At 39.8% G+C, this 24,796-nt stretch overlaps 1 long non-coding RNA gene across 1 annotated transcript; it reads right to left on the bottom strand.

Annotated features, from left to right (window-relative positions):
* On the bottom strand, positions 1-23,755 carry LOC109370219. Its single transcript, XR_004161493.1, has 4 exons — positions 23,610-23,755; positions 22,940-23,100; positions 18,399-18,472; positions 1-124 (listed from the first exon to the last, which is right to left on the bottom strand). It is a non-coding gene; the product is annotated as an uncharacterized LOC109370219 (long non-coding RNA).
* Positions 23,756-24,796: the final 1,041 nt, after the last annotated feature.

Raw genomic sequence — 24,796 nt, 5'->3', positions numbered from 1 at the left:
TTCCCAGCTGTACGCTGCCACAAGAGCCCATGAACTGCTTGCCCCAGAGCCACAGTGTGAAGCCTTCCTGCTCTGTCTCCTCTTGTTTATTTTTTCCACTGCTTCTAGGAGCCTCTGAACCTGTCTAAATGACAGACAAAAATCACACTGATACCATGTCTCTATTCACACTCATTCTAGTCTTTGGGTATTTCAGCTGTCCTTAAGAGAAGGTATGTTTAGAGCTTTCCTACACTTAGTCTGTCTGAAGAGCTGGCATGGGTGTCAGTTAGAATAAACCCAGTGTGATGCTTCCTAAGGTGTGCCCATTTCTCAGCACAATGACAGGAACACCCAGCAGCTAAGTGATATTTTCTAACAGCCTAAAAGCTGCCATGAGCTGTTTCACTGTCAACTGAAAGAGCAAGACTTTCAAAAGTGGATCTTGTACTACAAGCAATATGAAGTAACCCAAATCAAATACATATCCATTATTTTTTTATTTCCTTGAATTTGCCATATCTGGCACCTTTCCCTCCTTTCTAAAAGCTTTTCTAATCCAAAATGGCATAAGAAGTACAGTGCTGTGAAGTGCACACAATGATGTCTAGCTGTGTAACCTGGCAATAGTTTTACAGTAACTGTTTTCCCAAAATCCATTAGTATACTTTCCTGAAATTCCAGTTAGCAATATAAAAAAAAATAAAGTAATGCTTAAGCTGTACAACTTGTATAAAACCCTAGAGCAGGCAATGCACTCCTTGGCACAATCACATTTTTCACAAATGGAATTTTTATCACAGTATTTCATTTCCAGTCAATCGAGATCTGTATTTATAGACCATTTTTCAAATATATTACTCAGCATCTGCTCTTTCTATCTCTGGTAAATATTTTTGCCTTGTGCAAAGGATATGAGGGCAACACAGCGAAGATGAATTCTTGCATCCAGAGTCTAGCAGCTGAGATGACAGTGACATAAAGCAAGATATTAGAGCTCAATAGTATTAGGAATATACAGTAAGTCTGAATAAAGGATGTAGCCCAGAGTTTTATAGCTTCTGGCCCAGGAAAGCACAGATAAAGGTGCACATCTAATGTAACAAACTGCCAACTTTAGTCATTCAGAATAGCATGTCCCATCAATTAAATTTAACCTATTATCATCTCATCAGGGCCAGCCCAGGTGCCTTTGATGGCTGCTTGGCCTGTTTCACGCACTGCAACGCAGCTCAACAGAGAGGCATGTGTCTAGCTAAGAAAAACAATATAGAACTTTCAGTTATTAAACAGTTTAACTGCTACTAGATGGACAGAAGATTACAGAATGTAACCCAGGTGATGTAGTTGAGAAGTTTGGCCATTTAAAGTGCTAAGCTTACCTCACTATTAAAAGCTGATGTGTTTTTCTAACTAGCAGCAGAGTACTGCTCCAAGCAAGTGCTCAGTTACTGGGAGCAGGTGCTGTGCTTTAGGACCAAAACGTGCTGCCTAAGAGAAGAGCATAAGCAGTCTCCCATTAGCAAGAATATTTGGGGGTTTTGTATTGATGGTAAATTTCCCTTTCAGGAGTCAATCCAGACTCTGTGAAAGCAAACACACTTAGAAGACAGAACAGGTTAAGCCTATCTTCGCTCTAACAGTTTTACACATACATCATTTACGCCTGCAGCCTTATCAACATTCAAAGCCACATCAATTTATCTAATACTAAGATTTTTAAACAGCTAATGAATTCCGAGCACGGCCAGAACTAGCTGAAATCAAATTTGTTTTATATTGAGTTCCCTTAACTCAGTGAAGCAGGCGGCTTAGTGTGCCATTAAGACCTTCCGCACAAGTTATTTTACCTGCTACATAGGCTCTTAATATTATAACAAAAATAACAAATGATTAAGAACCAATGCAATGGAAAGTCAGTCTAAGGTAACAGAGAGACAGAAAGGTTATGGGAAATAAAGATCAAATCCAAGTGCCTCTGTCAGGATTGTAAAAAAGCTAAACATATTTAATGTCAACTTAGTCAAATTGCTTAAGTGATGCAGAACGAGGGCTACTTTGAGATGTAGAGCTTTAGCAGAGTGAATTTTGAATTCCCTTCACAAGAGAACTATTTTGTTCTGTTCTTATTTGCCTGTTTATATAAATTGTCATAACAGGATATATAAATAACAGAAACAATATTGTGATGGTAAGCAATCCATACCAATTCTATCACAGCAATAAACTCTCTCAGAATTTTATCCACAAGGCTCCTGATAACCTCAGGATTCCCAGTGAGGAATTCAGTCACTTCACCAGTCAAGAACCAGAAAGGTGGGCTGGTAGCTGCCTTTGGAAGTAACACCGGAGAAACTCTACAGACGCAGCTTCTCAAATGGAATTAATTCCATGAGGCTGGACACAGATTCATTTCAAGCTCATTTTTTCTGCTTCTTTCCAAGTTAAAACACTTCCAAATTGATATGCTTTAAACCCTAGTGACTGCCTTGACTTTCTAATGTAATATCTTTGTGGGCAGAATCCTGGAAGACAAAAATTACTGGCACATGGCAATATTATTTAACTTCATCTGCGGGCTAAAAACACTTAATCAAAATTCCAATGGAATTAACTATACTTAATGTACTCACACTATGACTGAATTTTAATAATATAAAATTAAAGCTAGGGCAGTTTGAAGAGGGAGACATGAAAATTGAGCTACTCATTTTCTCATTCAAAGATCTGCAAGGCTGTCTTAATTTTTAACACCATGAAGGACCTCCAGTCGTGACAGTCATGACAGCTTTCACAGTCCAGTGCATACTCTATGAAATGGGATAACACGGAAGTGGAGTGAAGATGTTTCTTTCCTCCAAATAGTTTCCCGCTAAAACATGAAATAATGAATAAAAACAGATTGAGACATCCAAAAGAAAAACACGCACACACAAAAAGAGACATAAAAAACCAGCATTGCTTTATGAAAACTTAGAGGATTAGTGCAATTTTTCTCACATTTTTGTCAGCAGAAATATTGTGAGTGATTTTAGTTACAATAATGTGATAAGTTTGTGTAACAGAGGCAAAATGGAAACTATTCAAATAAGTGGCTCATACCAAGATACAGGAGCAACAGCTGGGAGGGAAAGGCTGAACTGACATGCATCCCATGGAAAGAATGGGTATCTGGTACTTGATGGAACAGGGGAAAGAAAAACCAGGAAAAGCTGAATCTGGAGCAGTACAAGGCTCAAAGAAAATTTCTAAAAACTTGTCTTGGCAACTACACTCGGTATATTTATGCACAGTGAAACTGCATTTGTGAAGTCCAAGCTCCTGAAATGAGTGTTCAAACTACCGAGAGCCTAGAAGAAGTTCTGCTTGATTAGTCAAGAAAAAAAAAGCCAACCTTGAATATATCACCAAGGATAAATCACTAAGATCAAGGGCTATCTTGGCACTATGGCTGAAAAAGAGAAACATTTTGCAGCTGATGTGTATATTACAGACCAGGAGCAAATGGAAAGCAGGGAGCAGAAAAAAGCAGCAACTAATGGAAAAGTGCATGTGTATCCAGTGCCACCTCAGTTTGAAAGCTGACCACTCCCTTCTAGCTTGTATAATAAGAAATGAACCGAGATACACAGAAAGAAAACACTTCTGTTTTCTCTTACTGTTGATCAAATGCAATATAAAAATCAGATTTATTGTTATTTGAATAATATGGGCCATTCTAGGGGTGAATTTAACATTGCAAAGAAAAAGATAAACATCTAGTCTTGTTCTTCTGTTACTACTCTCTGAAGAGTTTGAATGGAAAAAGTGCTGAGTCCCCAAATCTGAAAGCACTATCTGTATGAAACTGATCAACTGACTCAAGGAGTGGGGTCTGCAGCATTCTTCAACATATCTTTTATTGAAACACTCAGAACAGCATGGGAAGGACTTATCAGAACCTTTCCCTTATATAAAGTAACAGAACTGGATTAACACAATCTGTAAATGAAAATGAGAATGTTCTGTTACTAAAATCCATACAAAGTGGATATTTGTTTCTTTCCTCAGTTTGCTTTTTTCCTCCTCCCTCTGATGTGCCACTGAAGAACTGAATTGATTACTATTCAAGTTAATTTTTGAGGGCAACTCATGCTGACCTATTTAACAAATCTTAGTTATAGAAAGAAGTTTTAGAAAAGTACTTTCCAGACTTCACTGCTACACTGCCTTGTAGCAAAGAGCAATATTTGTTTTTATACAAAAAAGACACTCCTGTTCAAAACCTTAGAAAGTTATCTCTACAGTTTGGGATTCTGATTATCTGGGATAACAGCTCTTTGTCAATCAGGAATAAGAGGTGTACAGCTGAGTTGGTTACTGCAATTTCTCCTGCTAAGGCTCCAAATGAGACTGGGAAAAAAAACCAGTAGTTTTGCCAAATGACACTGATAGCCTTTGGGAAGCTCATCTCTCACTTCTCTGTGCTGAAAACACAGGCTCCTATCAGAGACATTCGACTCTTACCATCACCAAGCACAATACTGCCAAACCCAACCACCACAAAAAGCACTGCCCTGTATGGATTTCCTATCGATCCGTCTTCTACCATGAATGGGATTATTTTCTTCTTTGACCTCAGTACAGGGAGCTAGTCAGAAGTCTTTCAAAATCCGGTTTTCTATTGTTCAGAGACAGATTTGAATGTATTGACTTTGAACAAGAACTATTTTTATTTTTTTTTTTACAATTGCTTTCTCCGAAATCATTTTCCTCCCATCCTGCTCCTCTGTTCTGTCCCTCCCCTCCCAAGGTGGATGCAAACTTCAGGCTGCCTGAGTAGCTTTTAAATGTTAAACAAAACACATCAGCTTGCAATGTCTGTCTCAGCAGAAAGTCAATATCCACTCTAGCAGCAATCAGCAGCACCCAAGCATGCAGGCTACAGCAAAAGCCTGTAAAAATGTAGCAGCAAAGCTGAGACTGGTGCAAGTAAACATTTTCTTGTAAGCCTCCAGATGAAACCAACTTTATCTAAAAAATTACAACAGCTTTGATCAACTTGAACTAAATGCTGGAACTCTGTGTGTGGCCAAGCGAAATTCTGAGCCATGCCATGCACAAGTATCTTCTATTGAGTTTACTGAAATCCCAGTAAGAAAATACCTGTGTAACTTTTCCAATTCTAAATCTCTTACATGCCCTGAAATTTAGCTACATTGCATCTCTGTATTTTTCCTGCTTCTATAAATGCAAACAGTGAGAAAAATGCTTGTTTTCTATCAACACAACTTTGAAAACTCTTATCTAAAAACTAAACTCATTTCACAAGGGTCACTGAACATGCACTGGATGACAAATATTTTTTTATCACTACCAATCTTGGGAAGTGTCTCAATGAAGAAGTGTCCAAGTGCAAAACAATACTGTACACACTAGAAATGGCCTGATTTTTTTTCCCAGATCAACTAAAAATAATGTAGCTAGTCCAGAAAAGATTTTTAACCTTTATCATATATACACAGAAATGCTTTTGTCCTTGTAAAAAATCCACAGAAAGAGACTAAAAACTCCAATGGCTTCGAAATAATTTGTATAATAATAAATAGCTCAAATAAGCACTACGTAATTTTATGTTTAAATAAGTAATCTTGAAAAACGTTTCTAATCTTGGAATGGGCTGGCTGCTGTTGGGGCTACATGCTGAGAAGCAGAACAGACAGGAAATTGCTTCTGTGCTTACCCATATAAATTCAGTTCTTACCACTGATGGACACAAGCACCTAAGGTCTTGGGTACACGCTGAGGCACAAGAAATTGATTTAATTTCTATGTAATAGAGTTTTGTTTCTTCAAAGGGAATTGCTAAACTAATTATAATATAATTAATCCAGTGATCCAGTCTTCTTAAAGCACCTCCCATTGTCAGTGATGCAGTGTGCTTGGCAAACGGGTGGGAAAAAGAGAACGATGAACTCACAGAACAACAATTATTTTGAAGAACCAAGATTTCCTGTAAGGTCTCCAAAAGGTTTCCTAACAGACTAACACCTACTGAGGTAATCATTTTCCATACATCACACTGAAGAACCAAATCCAGCAAGGATTTGCAAGCACTCACAGCATTCAGCACATCACAAGCTCTACTGAAGTCAGCAACCAAGCCATGCTATGAGAAAAACATGTGCTTAGGGGCATGTATGAACAGCTTAAGAGATCAAATGGAAAAATATTCAAATGCAAAAATGGCATTAAGTGGGTACCTGATATGGGAAAACAGTTCAGCACATTACTGATTTTTGGACTGCTTAAAAAATAGAAGCCTTGATATTACTGGGCAAAATTTGATAAGAGCAACTAAGAGATCCATTTGGGAGGAAAGAAATGGGTGCTGAAAACAGGGCTTCTACTTGGAACTCAACCTGAGCTGCAAGCACACAGTTCTCAGCCAAAATTCAGAGAATAACTCAGCCTCAAATCCCTGAAGGTTGTTTACAACATCTGAAAATGAATCAATCTCCAGAACTACAATTGTCTTCAGAGAAAAGTCTTATTTACAGACTGTGCAATTAAAAAACCAAACACACAGATTTAAAGGTGGAGATTATATTCTTAAAAGACACACCTTGAAAATCCACCATTTGTTTATTTTGGGGAGACGCCTGCCTGTCTTCACTGTTTTATCATGTTTCATCTCTGCACTTTGTATAGAAAAAATTTACATTCTTTAGCTTCATCAAGTTAATTTTAGGCTTATCCAACCTGTGCCCTATGGACCAGTATGGGGAAACCAGCACACGAGTTCTGAGTGCAGGCAAGCTACAGAAAAAGAGGCCACGCAGAGCATGGGAAGCAATGCAGCAGGCCAGTTGTCTGGGTGATAAATTCAATAACTGCCCCGGCCAAGGAACTGCTACCTCTAATGAAAGTGTGTGTTACAGACAGCATACTGCTCTGACAGTTTGTGAAACCAGCAGAAGGCACAGTTTGCTCATTGTATGTTGTGTCAGCTTCCTAAAGAAAGAAAAGGAATTTGTTTTTAACATATTTCCCAGAAACAAAGAAACATTCATGAACTAAAACCTCTTCCACACTTCTCCGTATCCCTACTCCTTTAACTTCAGTTCAAGAATTGTCATTGTTGTGTCCTTAGAAATGTTATTATAAATTCAGTTTAGCATCTAGCTTAACAGTTTTACTGGGCTGGAGCACACAGAGCTGTACTACAAGAAAAAGCCACTCGAGCAATGCTGCTGGCCCTCGTGATGGTAACTGGGCTCAAGCAGCCTGCCAGGCACAGGGAGCTGGCACAGGGACAGAGAGCCACTCTGTGTCACATCCCTCCCCTAAAGCACGCTGCCCAAACAGGTGCTACCTGGGATTTGTTTAGATCTCACAAGAGCTCACATTCACAGGACTGCACACAGCCAGCTGCATTTGAGGTAGCACACGTTCACAAAGCATTCCGAGTTCAAGACAAGGAACAACTAGAGCTGGGAAAAGCTATCACTGGAAAAACCTAGCAGCACAAAATGAAGGCACAACAAAAGAACAACTTCATCTTAATTCAGGGCTCATAAGCAGTTACAGGCTCCAAATTATCTACAAACTGTAATCATTTCTCCCACAATCACAGAGCCATTTTGCACACAAGCATGACCACTCTTGAACTCATGACTTTTTAAAATCAAACTTCCGTCTCAACAGTAGAATTTAATCTCTTTTATTTATGGTTCTCCCAATTCCCCAAACAATTAGGTCTCAACTGGAACAGGGAGGTATCGACAGAGCCGGAGCTCTCTTCCCACACAGCAGTGAGCCGGGTTCTCCTCCTTGCTGGCAATTTGGCATCCGTGTGGCATTGCAAGGTCACGTTGATTTGTAGCACCGGGGGATTACAGAAGCCTCGGGCGTATGGCAGAAGCCTTCACTTTCCACTAGAAGCTCACTGAATTACTTCCTAATTTACGGTTATGGCAAACAGTTGTCAAAGACTGTTGCTGCCCACAGCCCAGAAAGGCAAAGAGCAATGAATTAACTTCAGAAGAGATGCAAAGTTTCTGTCTTGCAAGGTAAGACATCATAATTCCATACTCACGTTTATTTACTCTCTAATGACAAAGCTAGCATCCTTGAAATGCACAGTCCTGGAGGACATGGGAAAGATGACATCTTTCCAAAAGCAGGTAAACCATAAGCTTGTATTGAAGATGACAGAATACTGTTGTTACAGTTGAGATCCTCTTTAATATTAATTTAGAAAAAAAATTCTGAAGCTTTACTCAGAAATTGTTTTACTGGTGTAAAACACAAAGCCTGAATTACATTTCTCCAAGATGAGGGAAGATAAATGTGTAAATCACAGGTCTCACACCTGGAACACTGCACTCAGCCCACAACTCCCCTGACTTGGCCTTTGCTTATTCATCCGTAAATGGAACATGAAAGCACTTCTGTCAGGCAAAATAATTTGAAAGAGATCCTATAGATTTATGAGCACAAACACAGGAATTTTTTGCAAGTAAACTGAGGGCTTTGTATGCTTCTGGATTCAGAATAAACAGAAAGAGTTTTCTAAATGGAAAGAAAAAAAAGAGAAAGAGACAAAAACTCAAATCCAGCAAAGTATCTGTAGCAATACAGCAAATCCAAACAAGTAGACCATAAAGATCCTGGACTGAACAGCCACAGTTCAAATGACAACACAGCAAAAAGGGTGCTAGCCTCTTAGGTATGCTAAAGGGGAAGAAATGGGAGAAATTAATCGTTAAAATTGTTGAACAACAAAGCAAAGAGTAACAAAGAAGTAAAGGAGGAACTACAGTGGAACAGGCAGATTATCAGGGTCTTCAGGTACAGGCATTAGAAACTCAGTGGGAGCAAGAAGATGCATCTGTGTAAAGGGATGACTTAGTTTAACAACTGAAGCAGACTGAAGTGACAAGAAATAAGCCAGGCTTTATAAACATTATAAAGACAGAAAACTTCAAAGATCTAGAAATCATGGAAATATTAGCTTCAAAAATTTAATTACTCAGGCCTGATTCCTAGGAACACAAACCTCTCTTACAGGGACCCAGCTGTAGTAAGGACTTCAGCAGGAAGGAGCCTTACTGAGCAGTTCTGCTGTGCAATTCACCCACCATGCTCTAGACACTGAGTCACAGTGTTCAATACTTCATCCATCCATAAAATCTGGGCAAAGAATTTCAACCATCACAAGAGAAGCAGAAAATCTTATTTCTACGGCAGCACTGATGATACTAGAAGCCTCACAGCCGTGGTAATGCTGCTCTCCTCTGCAAGCCTGCAGATGGACTTCTGTACTGATCTCAAGGACACCCAAATGACAGGAAGAAGCCAGTTCTTAAGCAACGCTGCATTTCTGCACCCCATGGCACCAGCAGCATGCAGCCTTGCTGGAGGCTCTGCAATAGGTCTGGGGCACTGGCTGGGAAGCAAACCTGGCTTCCAACATCACCGTCTCCTCTCAGGCTGCTCCTACAACTCCATAGGGTGAAAACCATTGTGCTCACTTTTTTTTGAGCCTCTGTATTTATCACTTGCCTCTTTGGCAGCAATCAGATCCTTCTGCTGTTGCACACTGCCAGGCAAAGGGAAGCTCAGACTTCAGAGAGAGTCTCTAGGGCTGTCATAGACCACCAGCTTGGGTGCAACTCCAAATGATTTACACCTCCCAGCAGCTACAGCTGGCAGATGATCCTCTGTGCAATCCTACCCTGCAGCAAACAATGCCTCGAGCAGCCCAAGCAGGACTACATGGCAATGCTGCCACAGGCCCAGGAGGCACACAGGCCCACTGTACGAAGCATCACCTGGAACATGGGAGAACCACTCCATGCACACCAACTTACTGCAGCCACGATGTGCATTACAGCACCTCTTACACAATGCTGCAGCGATGCCAAAGAAATAACACTACCTGTCCTCTGTCTCAGAAGGTACAGAGTACCTGAAAAAACCCAAGTGACAAACACTTTCCTAGTTACCAATAGAGCATTTCTTACAACAGACAAAGTAGAGGCACATACCACCGTAACGCAACTGGTGCTGAACACCGATTGGCTTGGCAACAGGATTTTTTTTTTTTTTGTGATCATACATTTGTCTAGTGGCAATATCTGTTCACCTGATACACAGCATATTTCCATGCTCAAAGGCACAGCACAAAATGCCATGAAAGGAACATGGGATTCTTTCTCTGCAAAGCAGTCCACTGATCATAACAAAACAAGGCAAAATGTCAACAGCTCCTGCACCGAGACATCTTAAGGATTCTCAGCCCAATATATAAACAGTAAATTAAAAATAAAAAAAAAAGAATAACCTCATATTTAAGGTTGACTATCACCAGAGTAACAACTTCTTAGTGAGATGGTACTCTTTACAAGTAGTGTGCAATGTAAATTTATGAAGGCTAAAGCATAAAGCATAACTATATGAATAGTAACTACAAATAAAAGTTAGCCCTCTGACCTCAGCACAGTTTTCTTCTCAGAGGAGAATTTTTTTTTAATGAAGAGTTTATTTTTTCATCTTCTAATGCTACAAATGGATGTGGCACTGATTTACACAATTTCTTCTGTTTCTAAAATGCGAGATTTACTTCTAAGCATCAGCACACAAACAACTCGTTCCACTACATGACTTCTGCCACAAGGGACGTAGAAAATGCTCTCCAAATAAAATTTCTCCTATGTCACTGAATATTTGAATGGCTAAATGTTCAGTTACCAAACATACAAACTGTAACCTCATCTTCCTCAATTAGAGCAGATGAAAAGATGTTGTTAGTGAACCTGTATTCCCCCTGGTGGAAACATACAGACAAAGACATAGCCAGACAAAACATCAGCTCCCTCCCTGGTTTCCAGGAAACTGTGCATTCCTACCTTTTATGACCAAATGTTGTCAGCTCACCAGTAACGACTTTCACCTACTCTAGATGGGCTGGTCTTTCAAGTGCTCAGAGGTAATTTAGATTACATGCTCATTTATCTCTAGGCCTCTCTTGTGAGCAGCTGGTGCCAAATTGAATGTGGTGCTCTTGTGACATGGGATTACACTGTCAGAAGAGCTAAGGAGGAACTAGCTAATTAATTTCAGTTAATTTTATTAAAAGACATACAGCTGCATGCAAACCAGCTTCCCAGCAGGAGAAGCACAACTGGGTTCCTTTCACAAAGCCATGGATCAACAGCCACACCAGAACACACAGGTCTGCACCTGTGTGTCTGAGCAGCACATGTGGGCAGTTCGTGCTGGCATGGCTCAGGAAGCTGGGGATGAGCAAGAAGTCGCCACTGCAAAAAAGCACTTAAAATGCTGTTTGCAAATTGTTCAAGGTATTCCTTACAACAGCTGCAAGTGTTGCTAAACAGCATGGATCCTTGGAACAGCCTCAGGCTGCTTTCCCATCCCAAGGCACAACCTTCACAGCCACCTTTGGGTTTTCCATGTGTTCTATGTGGAGCCAAGCAGTGCTGTTGTGAAAGCACCTCATCTCCCAGTGGGAATTTGGCAAGAAGCCTCTCTCTTCTTTTATATTCATAGAAGGACCTAAGTTGAATCTAGTGGCACTGCTCAGGGACTGCAGGAAAGCACAGACATGCCAGCAGCGCAAGGAACCCACTCCTTAAGTGGCTTCACTTTGCACAGTGGTTGGCCTGGAGAAAAGGTTACATAGTACTGGAATTCGACACTAATTTAAAAGGATCTGTTATATATATACGGTCAGCCTGGCTGTATCTCTGACCTGTGAATGTAGGAAATTGCAAGCAGGATGCTACATGCTTCTAAAATAAACTTCTGGGTCAAATGTCAAGGCCAGCGACCCACCTTCAATTCTCCCCTCATCCTCCCCTGACTGTCACTTGCAAGCCCTAACTGGATCACCAGCTTTCCTGCAGAAGAAATTAAAATAATATAGAAATAATTGCCTATGCCAAAACTTGCACACTGAATGCACACTGAATAAACTATAAAAATGTTCAAGGCTTGTTAAGAATGCAATATATAAACACCAAGCAGGATCTCCATTGAAATGGATACCAAAGAGCTTGCAGCACAATCTCATTTCCACATAGGGCTACTAGTTTTTTTTATATATGAAAGTATCACCACAGAAAGGTCTTCCCTGTCTCCTCCGAGGTTTCAAAACACAACCATTCAGACACCTGGCTAGCTATTTTAAATGTCACCAAATCCAAAGCCAAACGGATGGAGTTGTTTGTTATTTGTTCTGTACATGCCAAAACATTTGCTCCATCATCAGCAGATCTTATTTATTCTGCTCTCAGTTGACAAAGCTTGAACCCACAGATGGCTGAAGCAAGTTCAGTCTACCAAACAAGCATCGCAGAAGAAAAACTCTGGCAATGAACAGCATCTTTAACAAGTCACGCTTAAAGGAGATCAATAACATCTAATTTTTGTAAAGAATGCAGTAAATCCTTTCTACCTGTTGCATCTGTGCACATACAGGTACTCAATGCAATCTCAGTTAATTCGGATGGACTGAAAGCATAAAACTAGTGTTTTAATTTACTTAGCTAAAGCAGATGGTTTTTGTTTTTTTTAAAAAAAGAATATAAAATACATAATCTTTGCCAATTATTTCTTCTGTGCAGTACAATAAACAGGAAGGTTTCACAAATCAGTATAAAGATAGCACAGTAAACAGGCTACAATTTTTGTACAAAATAGATTTCAAAACAGTTTAAATTACTCAATAAGGGGTTAATAAAACAACACTAAGTCAACTTTCTACTTATCTAAACCTTAATTCTGTTTTTAGCCAGGTAGAACTCCACTGGTTTAGGATCTAACTTAGAGTTAAAAATTCAGATCATAAGATAGCAATTTTTTCATGCAAAAAATAGTATAAGAAACGAGGTCACCATACAAAAGTTAAGCTGATTAAGAGGCATATACATACATCTGGAACCTTACAGATGTACTGTATGGGACAGGCATCTCATGATATTTGTAACAACCGTGCCAAACCTGCCCTAGGAATACCTAAAAATAAATTATTTTCCACCTGTAGAAATAATAAAATTAGCAAAACCTTATTGAGGAAGAAAACAGCATGGAAATTTCCTGAAATACTGATACTTCCTCTCATTTTCCAGTCTTACATTTTCCACTTTCATTAAGTTGTAGTTAACCAAGGAAATGCTCTCTGTTTATTACACCACCAGGTATGAACTCCTTTCCCCCAGCTCATTTTCTAGGACTCTAAAATGTTAAATAACAGAGGTCAGTGTTACATTTCCCTGCAGATGAGAAGATGTTTTCATTTAAGGAAGGAGGAGAAACAATCTGAAAAGAAAGTAAATTCAACTACATTTACGTAATGCATTGCCTGTTTGTGGGGGGATGGAGTGGGGCACAGGGAAGAGCTAGGAGCAGAAGAAACACAAGGCCGAATCTGAAGCAGGTCAGTCATGCTGTCCTCACAAGTTTTTTGCTTTTTAATTAAAAGAATTTTAACAGTCAATTGCCCAAATTGTATCCCGAATGTTCTCTCAGGAGAGGCGATAAGGTTATAGCTTGGCATTTCTGCTCTCTTCCTTCAATTAAGACTTTTCATTTCTCCAAAATGTGCTCGACGTAGATTCAAAGCAGGGATTTATTTGTTACGGAGCTGCAGCTGGTATTTATAACCTCACACAGAACTGGCTGCATGGCTCCCGGTTCATTGTTGTTTTAAGCCTATTGTAATCTACAAAATATGATCAGTTATTGTGGCAGCTCTGAGTATTTAAAGCAAAACCCATTTTTCTTTGTCAAACACTTTATGTGATACAAGGAGATGTTAGGCACACAGACTGAGTCATTTTCTCATTAGCTCAGCCAAGCATATACATCTTTGCCCATCCTCTCCATGAATTTATGTTATGAAAAGATACATATTTGGAAGCAAATCACTTTCTCTGCATGTTAAAAAAAAAAAAAGTTAGGAGACTGAGAAAGGGAGCAGCTGTAAGTAATCTGAATCCCGAGATACATTTAAAGGGAAGAACGATGTGTATTTCAATCGGGAGATAAGTCACACTGAGCTTATCGAAAAGTGGTCCTTGGATGCCGCAGTTTGCGTGTGGCTTGAAGATAAAGGAACAATGCTTCTTTCTTCCTCTTGCTAATCCTTCAAACGGACAGTTCTAAAATATCCCTTAAATTAAGTATGGACTTATGATCAGAAATCAGGTACATTTACTCTTTGCAGTTAATCACTGCATCCCTGTGCTTCCTAATGCTAAGGAGGCAAAAATGTACTGCAGTGCTAGCCTCCAAGTTCTGCTCCCTGGATTTGTATCTGGGGTTACTGCACCCAACTTGCAGAACTTCAGTCTTCAGGTTTTGCTGAATGCCATTTATTTGAAATGACACAATATAATTTTAATTTAATACACTGGAAAAAAAATGAATGGATTGATGGATTAAGTCAGAAATCTGTCAGAAATCTAGAGTGTTCTAAAACAATAGGAACCAAGGCTGTCTCAACAAAGACCAAAATTCCAATTCAGGGATTGAGGGCATGGGTGGATGAGTTGACAGTTGGACTTGGTGATGTTAGAGTTTTTTTCCAACCTTAATGATTTGAAGAGCATCCAACACTAAGTAAAACTTAAGTATAGGACTACTGAAGTAAGCATATGCCACTGAAGCCACAAGACAGATGCTTGCTTGATAAGAAAAAATGATTTATGTGAATGGAGCTCCTTTGACCACATGAGGCTCTGGATGAGGCCATAAGTTCGGATTTTTCCATCCATTCAATGACCAGGTTTTGACTTGGAAAAAACTGCATATGTCTCTCTTGGAACTGTATCTTCTATAATATACCACACAAACACTGCATAGGCACAGCAATAACTAAAGAAACTGAAGTAAGAACCTAGACCTCTCTCTAGCAAACTGAACAAGAGCATGGCTGTGAATTGAACAAGCTCAGGTCAAACAAGTGCAGTGCAAACCACCTGGGATGGGCAGCATTCTGCTTCTGCATGCATGTTTAAATTTCTTGTGCAGTGTTTAGTTCTTGTATTCCAGAAGATTTATTCCCATGCAAAAATATGGCAACATTCAGCTTAGAGGTACTTCAGATTGTGTTTTAGGGGAACAATATCTTACTGTTTTTTTAAAGTATCAAAAGCAATACGGAGATTTAAAAGCACAAAGTGTATAAGCAACAAACACTAATCACTGCTTGAATTGCTGTCTAATATTTTAGCTGGAGATCTGCCAAATTCTTTGTCTGAAATTCAGCTGGAGATTGATGATCACAAGTAGAACGGCTATTTTTGTAGTCAACATGTTTATTATCAGGAATAAAAAGACACATTACTAAGTGAATGGTACTATTGTTCTACAGGTGGTATTTAAACCATTGAAGAACTTGGAAGCAAAAAAGGAAGCAACCAGAAAATTTCACATTGTTTCAAAATTAGCTTTAACAATGCTCCATTTTTCAATTATTTCGTGATATGCTCTATGGGTTGGGATCGCTGGTGCCAGGCTGCATCCTACCCAGAGTCCTGGAAAAAGGATTTTTTTTTAATCTTTATTTTTCTTTAAGTCACAAAAACCGTAAGGTCACTTCTCATGTATAACCACAGCTTTCTGGCAAATGTTAGTTGTGCCCAGCATGACACTTCCCTACTGTTACTTTATTAATTCCATTGCATTCTGAAAGCAGGCCTCTCTAACCAGAAGCTTGCAAGAGGACTGTTGCAGTGGAAGGGTGAACTGGGAAATGAAAACAAAGAACAGTCTGTGGATTTCATCCAAACCATTCAATGAAATCCAACAAATTAAGCTCTTTCCATCCCCATTCCCTTTCTCCATGTTTGTAACAGCACATTCTCTCTCTTTTACATGACTGGCTATATCTAAAGACTCCTATCCCATACAGTCCCTCAGATGCTCCTTTATTTCCTTCTTAAAATCACAGTTAGCCTGATATCCCATCTCTCCAAGTAATATTTTTTAGATGTCGGCTTTCTCCACATGCCCTATGCCACTGGATCTGGGGTGAACTGACTTCCTTGTGCTTGTTCCCATCTTCATGTGGTACAAAAGTAAAACCTTCTCACAGTATTTCTCATTGGGATGGACTTCTTTGTGTTCTAACAAGGCAGAAGACTAACTGATAGAGAACTCGGCAATGATAATCCCAGAATTATGAATCGAGCCAAAGCCCCTTCAAACAAATCAAAGACTCACATTGTATTTTTGATTCACTAATATCTGTGTCTACTTTAAAATGTCTTGACTTCAGTGGTGTAGGTTTTTTTGCAGGGGAGCAGTTGTTAGGCTTGCTTTGTCTACAGATATTCACTGTCTAGGCTACCAAATACTGAGTAGCCTAGTTTCTCACCCACAGATAGTTCCCCTCTTGGAATATGAGAAGGTCTGCTGGAGGAAAAAACAAACAAACAAACAAAAAAACCAGGAATGTATGGATTTGCTGAAAAAATAGACAAGAAGTGATAACAATGATCTTACTCCATCACTTTGGACCATTAGTCATACCAGTGAACATTTTACTGATTAAAAAAAAAATCTTTAAGTTTTGCTTGCTGAAACAGCACTTGCCATCAGCTCTGACCCCCACTTCCGCAGTCATCGCTCTCAACAGAAACAGGCTTAGAAGAAATCTTCAAAGAGTGGCTATCAAGAGCAAGTAAAGAGGTACAAGAAGCAAACAAGCTCTTTAGTAGCAGCTGTTCTAGGAGCATCAAGTGACTGACAGCAGCCTCAAGTCATCTTTAACTTATCCACCAAGATTTACATTTTCCCTATGGCTAAGTTTTCGAAAGGAGAAGAAAACATGCAGAAGCATCTTTATCCAAACCTTCCTTCTTTTAGAACTTAACCCACTCATCTCTACCATGCACAGACTCTTTTTATCAGCCACAGATTGCTTAAACATGAACTGCATTACATGTTCAACCCAGACACTTTGTGCAAAAGTCTCAAATATTAACATGTTATGGTCAGAGGTAATTCTATTTTGCATCCCATTCCCTTCAGGCATCCTACAGTCTGTCCCATACCTTGATGGTTTGCAAACTGGATGTGAATTGCAAACATAATAACAAGCTTGTTCCCATCAAAAATTCTGCAAGCTGAAGTGCACCGATGAGTTCTTATTCTGACTTTGGTGACCTGATCTGTCTGTGTACTCCTGGTGAGATTTGCCCCTTGTGTAGTGCACACACCATCATCTCTTCCCTGGAGCACTACTTCTAAGCTCTTGCATTTTCTGCTGCCTGTTTTATGTCACAGAGTCTCTACTTCAGCAAATAACAACAATAATCAGGCTTGTGGTTCCAGACAGGTAAACTTCTAACAGCATAAAAATGTAATAAATTATTATATTTACACTAGAATCAGTATTGATAGCAATGAAACAGAAAAAATAAATAAGAAAACACCCAGAAATCTAGCTTAAATGTTCCAAGATCCCCGATGACAGATACAACTAAGAACAATTGTCAGAGAAGCAAGCGGTTGGGAAAAAGCATTTAAGTGGATATAGAGGCTCCAGGGAACTCTGTCTTTTTGTCCTGCATGTTAGTTTTGTTCCTAGACTTCCCATTCCTTCATTAAATGCATCAGCTATGTCTCCACACACTTCAATACAATGTCTTTTGGACCTGTCTACGTAACAGAGCCACCTAACTCAGAAATCTGCAGGCACAAACAAATGAAGCAAACGGGGAAGGCTTGGTGCTCCAATACTGCATTCTGCAGTTAACTCAGTTCAGACCACTGTGTGCACTTCACCACAAGCCCTTTGCTTCAATTCCTTCCACATACAGCTGTAAATCTCCTAAGAATATTCCTTAAATAAGAGTATTCATTACAAGGGAGCACTACGTAGAGCAACTGCAGAGGAGCACCGCCCAGGACATCTGAGTGTGCTCCAGCCACTGCATGCAGTTGCTGTCCACCAGCCTCACAGCTCTTTGACTCCTCAGCCTACATCACTAAGGAGCCATGTTCACTGTAAATATTTAGTTTTCATCCAGCAAAATGCCGAGCACCTCGCTCATTCACAGATAGCAGCAGGGGATGCTGGTTAGCTGTATCTTCATTCTCTGAAGATTATGATTGTGATTGCTGGGAGTCATGATTACCTCCCAGGACGTCATCATTATTCAAAGCCTGCTGTACAACAAAGACACTCATTTAATTACCCAAAGGGCATTTAGGAAAATGTTTTTGTTATATGCATAAATCTTAATGAAAGAGCTGCTACACCGTGGGTATCTTTATACCAGTTCAGCATGATTGCTGAGGTGAATGCAATGTTCACCCACAATGTTTACCAAATAACAGGTAAGAGAACAAAAATTTTCTTCAAATCCCTTCCCTCCTTTCACATAAGCAGATGTCATTCTCATTACCTTGTAAATCTCAAGTCTTTACCATAATTCTTGCTGTCAGAACACCCATTCCACATCTAAATAATTCAGCAGCCCTAGAAAAAGAAAAATAATAATTACAAAACACTCTGGACTCATAGTGAGCAAAAATCTTGAACTGTGCAGTAGCTACTACACATCATAGGGCATTAAGTAAGACGACAACTTACTAGTCATCTGTGAAAAATTCTTGAATATTTGGAAATCAAAATTTCTTGAATATTCATTTTGAAAATAGTGAACTATGCCACAAGATTTCAATTAGCTTATATCCCCTTATATCCCTTCCCAGTGATGAGACTGCAGATAGAATTATTTTATGGTCTGATTTAAGTGTAAGATTATTAAACAAACCTAAAGACCAACTATATATTTGAAATAACAGTTTATTGCAGTCATACATTGTTTATAGTGGGATTAGTTCCAATATTTACAATCCTTATTTTTAACATGTCTCATTTTTGTGAGACAAACAGAAGTTCAGACACCAGTCTCTTCTATTTGAATGCAACATTTATGAATCTGAGTGAGTCCAAGTAGCTAAGGCTACTAAGTCTTACAGTTCTCACCTTCAAAAACAAGCAATTATTGTTTCTATCATCAGCCCTATATTGTACTATTACTTATTACTGCATTCAACGCTTATCCTCATGATAGATTAAAGAAAGAAATCTTAAACAGTAATCAATGGACAGCATGGTACATGGTAATTTAAGAGGTTCAAGCCTCCTACTACTATCCTTCATTGTGAAATGGCTTTTATCTTTCTCAGAAATATTTCAAAGGATGCAAAAAGGCACTGTGATATTTGAGATTGTAAACATAACATTTTCTTGGCTTTTTAAACAAACCTTAAAAAAAAAGGAAATGGAAATAGAAGAAACCCAGAGAACGACATCCAGAAATCTCATGCAAAAAACAAACACACTGAAGAGAGTACAAGACCACACTGGATTCTCTCAGGCAGCAGGCGAATGCTGTTAACTCCATAGGGAGCGGTAACACTGGTCTGTATTACAGTTTCATTCTCAATCATAAGATTCGGCTGTTGAATCCCTGCTTCAAACAACAGACTTTTAGCTGCTTATCAGCACTGACTGCACCTGGAGGTGTTCAGCCCCTGGGGACACACAGGTTAATAGTCTGCAGCAACTTCCTACCACACCTGCTCAGACTGTACTTGACCCTGCTTAGTGCCAGCACTTTCTCCTACTGCTGACAGCTTGTTTTCAATCTTATTTCATTCAAACCTACCATCACAAACAGACTCCATTGTTCTTGATTTTAATTATTTAGGTGAATTTCTTAAGGAGGCTTTAAAGGAATTACTAGTCCTCAGCATAGAAACACTGAAGGGACCCTGATACAGGGCACAGAAGAGTGCATTTGACTGCTCAGCATATTCAGCAAGACTTGAGCGGCTCAAACAAGGACATAGCTGCAAAAGAAATGTATATATTAATTATTTACTCATCCCCTGGGATTCTGTGCCATACATAGTTAGCATAACTTTCTGAATAAATTATTCACATCTTCACAGTTCAAACTAAGCACAGCACAGCTCAGAAGAGATGACAAACATGCAACCCATAGCACATACCTATTAAATCTGCTCCCTGCAAAGCTGCTCTTGATATTTTCACCAGAGTTCTACCCAGAGATGCAGTCCCTAGCTTCAGGCAATTTAAATCAGAGCAGAGTTATAAACACAACAGAAACCAACAAATATCCCAGCCTGCCCCCTGATATGAGCAGAACACACAGCCATGAGCTGCACAGGGCAGTGGCACACAGGCAGCTGGGTTTCCCCACCTGCAGGGAAGCACTCCCTAACACACCACACCCCTCATTCACTGAGGCTGCTCTGATCCTTTGAGAAATTTCTGTTTTCTACTCAATACTGTAGCTCTGAAAAGCCCTAGTGAACATACAAAAAGCCACTCTGAAGTCTTGCTAAGCTTGTGACTTAAGCACTCTCATAAAGCCATGAAATCCAGAAGCCATCTGCATACTGTGATGCCTAAAGAGTGCTGGAGAAATAACTGCACTGCAGCCTGCATTGCTGAACAAGGCACCTTGATCTAGCTCCTGCTAGATCCAACTGCTGATTGCACTTAGCTAAGTACAGTCCCTGGGCAGCACTAGGATTTTGCTCTCAATACAGATGACTCCTCCGCAAGGGGTAAGAGGACTGACCTTGGGGTAAATGGCAGGCCACAAGTTACAGGGAGGAGCCTCTGCCTTGATCTCTTGAGACCTGAGATAAGCAAGAACATGCCTCTAGGCTGGGATTTATGGCACACGATGGGGGGGAGGGGACCTCCATGCTTTCAGCACTCCACTCTTCCCTGCTCCTCTGAAGATCTCCACACTCACCCCTTTCTGGGCCTGGAACTCCACAAGGCAGCAAACAGCCTCCAAACCAACCTCCAGCTGGTCTGATGGCAAAGCAGAAAACACAGATAACAGGAGGCAAACACCTCCCAAAACATTTCCTAATGGGTTATAAATTATAGAAAGAACATTCTTTGCTATGTAACTAATGGAAATTTACCATTTTTTAAGCTTCCTGAGGGAAATTTTCCACGTCAAATCAATTTGTAGATAGGACCCAAGAGGCAGAAAATCACAACCGCTTCAGTGTGCTTCTTTATTTGACTGCTGCTGGGGGTTTAATTTTCAGTCACGTTCTTTGGTGGCTTTGATCTCTGATGACAGTGTTAACTCTATTTGGACCTCAGTGCGGCATTGATTTTAAAAAGCCTTTTGAAATACCCTCACTAATTATTTCACTGGAAGTTTAATTAAATCTTGTCACACAGGAATAAGCTGCTTCTTGGAATAGCTGCTAAACATTATAAAGCATGTAAATGGAGAAAAAGGAGGATGGATAATTATAGCTGGACAGACAAGCACACGAAGAAAAAGCAGAAAGCTATTTCTAAATATGAATTCAAGTGCAAGTGTTTGTGAACCTCTCAGCTTCCCCTGTGCACAGAAGTAGCAGACTTCTTGCTGTTTTAAGGACAAAAAAGACTCATGAAAAAACATCTCCATTTGTTCTGCTTTCCAGCTAGATATTTCTGTATCACACACTTCCATTCCCAAATCTCATCCAATTTTTATGTCTTATAGCCAACTTTATATTAAAGAGAGTAAGAATTTCTGCAAATTTCTCAAATTCCTATTAGATTGGGGAAGGTATTATTAACATTCAATAGAGTATCTTTTCAGTGGTTACCTTATCCAGACAACTGCTCTCCTCATATTCATCTACACAAACCTGTAAAGGAAAAGCTGCAAATTTCTATTCTCTTCTAAAGTTGCTGTGCCTACAGTTCCTATCTGTTGACCTCTGACTTTTTTTATTTTCCAAATGGAATCCCGTAGATAAGTCTTTCACCATTGACAATTCACTTATAGTGTCTAATGTCATGTGCAGGTACTTCACACTGAGCTGGCCACCGGTTTGTATGTTCCACTTGGAAAACCAAGCTAAAAAAGGAAATAAAGTTGTAGTCCTTAGATTAAGCACATACTTGTTGCCTGCCAATGTATTTTTATATTACTGGTATAAACACAACATTTATACATAAATACCACACTTTTAAGGGGATATTAATATTTCTTCTTTTTGAAAAAAAGATAATCAGACTTTAAATGAGTTTTAAGAGCTGAAAAAGCTGTTTGGAAGGGTAAACCAACTGTAATAAGACAGCAGAAAGTAAAACTAAAGCGTAATGACAGGTGAAATAAAGTAGCGAAATATATTCATTTCCTGTTCTAAATTTTAATACATAGACTGCATAAAACATTGCAAGACCAGATTTAAAGTTCCATTCAGACTCAATTAAAGCCTGTAGAGTTTTGTATGGAAAGCTGAAAAGGTCAGAATGGGCTCCAAAGCAGGAAAACCAATGTTGCCATTTTGCAGGAGAAGAACAACAGCACTGGTGACAGACTGACAATGAGAAGCACTGAACAGAAAAGCCAGGCTGTGAGCTCTAATAAACACACTAATGAAAATGAGGGATCTGACCAAGCGCTGCTTCTTATTCTCATTAATATTCCAGGTATATGAGAGAGAGGTTACAGAGGGTTGTTTTCCAGCCCTCAATTAAATGGCCTTGGTCATACAGCCAAATGGGTCCTCATCCCAGCAAGCTAGTACGCCTCTGAGAACAGCATTCCTACTTGGAAATTAAAAGTAAAACTGCACCATTGACATTTCTTTCTCAGGTCTGGCAGAAGCACCCCAAGGCAGAATTCTACTTTTTTTACAGAAAGATGAAAGAAAATAGCACTTCATCTTATTTTTTAAGTATTCTAATAAACGCGATCCCCTGTATCCTCTGCTCTCTGTTTTCAGAGATGTGGAGCACTTTAAGTCCCCCCACAATGAGAATTTAACTGTGAAGTCCTGCAGCACCAAGCCATTCTCTCACTAATGGGGCTGCACAGTGTTTATCTGTATATTACCTTGTGTTATTGTACTTCTCCCACCCCAGAACAAATGAACAGACCTTCCATCCAGAGCCAAGAGAACCCCTCAGGCCAAGGGTGGGACCCATCCAAACACACTGATTATGCTCGCAGGAGCTTTCTTGGTTTTCCTCAGTTCCACCTTCCTTGTACGCAGTTCCCTGATTAATGCTGACAGGTGACCAGTAGTTTAACACTGTGTCTGTTAAAGAAGATACAACTTCTTAAAAAATATATAAATAAAAATCAGTTAACATGAGTAACAGCCAGAGCTGCTGCACCAGGTGCATGGTGTGAGGCTGCGAGGCCTGCAGGAGCCCAAGGCATTTTGGGCAGTGCACCAGCAGCTGCATTGCCCAACAGAGCTGTGATACTGGTGGAGGGCTGGGTCAGCAAGGAGAAATTTGGGATAATTAGCAGACAAGGCACCTGGTCTGATCATTTAATATGAAGAAGAAAAGTACTGAACTTATATGCAAACCTGCACTGCCAAATATTGCTCTAAGATGTGGCATTGTTTATTCATTTCTAACTTCTCAAAGACTAGCATTTGTTCACTTAAAAATTAAAAAGAAACAGAACAGTAAGGCAGAGTAAGTATGACCCAAACTAAGCAGCTCAACTGAATCAGATGTAAATAGGAAAATGTTACAGTCAGAAAGATCAGCACAGTGGAATGGCAAAAGGGTCAAACGGGAAAGGAATGCTCACCCATCTCCAACCATCTAGGCTCACAGAGAAAAACTCCACAGAGGAGGGGATCTCCCATCAGAGCCCCTTCCCCAGTGGCAGTCAGCCCTTACATGGAGTCTAAGAGAGGCGCAGCCAGGCTCCACCCCTTCTGGTCACACAGCTGAATTGCCTTCCCCTGTGTTACCAGAGCTGACTGGGTCCTTCCCCAGATGACCAGTCAGTGGTTCAGGCTGTCACTCGTCAGTTCCCATACAGAAAAAAAAGTCTGCAGCCTTCTTTTACAGAGACTGATTGCTAGCAGATATGTGAGCGTTTAGGAAAGTCCTTCATCTCAATCAGTGCAGGAAACAAAACTGAAGAAACAATACCTGTAGAAATTTTATTCCAGTCTTTGGTGGCAACAGCAGGCACTGACCCTTCAAAAACTATGTGTTCAGGCTCACAGGTAGTGAGAAACAGAAGTCCTAGTAACGTAATCACTGATTTCACTGCTAAACAGCTCAAGACATCCAGAAGGACACTGGGAGCTTTGTTCAGCTAAGAGTAAACAACCCCTATGCACAGCAGGAACATGTGCAAAGCAGACTACACCTGCATGTTCCTCTCCAAATTGCCAGAGGCTGTTAGAACAACTGTATCTCATTTTGGGGAGGAAGAAACAAAGAAGCACAAGAATATTGCATCATTTTCCAGAGCAAGTTGTTAAAATTTTGCATGAGGAGAAAATAACACCTGATATACCATCAACAACTAAAATTAAACTCACATTTAACATGACAATAAAAAAGGAGGCAGTCAAGCTTCTGTTCTTTGCAAGTATTTTTAAGGTTTAAGCTTGTTCAGGTGCTGGCTATGAAATTGAAAGACTAAGAAGCAGGTGTCACATCAGTCAGCTTTACTGTTCACACAACTACCCGAAGTCATCCTGAAGCAGTGGGTAAGGATTCTTCTCCTTTTAAATAAATGTTAAGTTTTGCAGGAAGAGACAGCAGGTATCAGACTGGAATAACCTCCTCTGTCTGCGACAGTGTGACATTATGGTATGGAAAACAAAACTTGTGATATACCAATCACCAACACCCAGGGCGGAGAGTATCTTAATTTGTTAAATAACTGAAGAAATGCAGTCATTGAAATGAGCGTTCCTAGTTTATAAGTGTTCTTCAGTCATTCATTTTACTACTGAAAAACATCTCAGGGAATTT

The sequence above is a fragment of the Meleagris gallopavo genome, chromosome 16 (genome assembly GCF_000146605.3).
Source record: "Meleagris gallopavo isolate NT-WF06-2002-E0010 breed Aviagen turkey brand Nicholas breeding stock chromosome 16, Turkey_5.1, whole genome shotgun sequence".
Classification (NCBI taxonomy): domain Eukaryota; kingdom Metazoa; phylum Chordata; class Aves; order Galliformes; family Phasianidae; genus Meleagris; species Meleagris gallopavo.
This window is presented reverse-complemented; position numbering and strand designations above follow the sequence as displayed.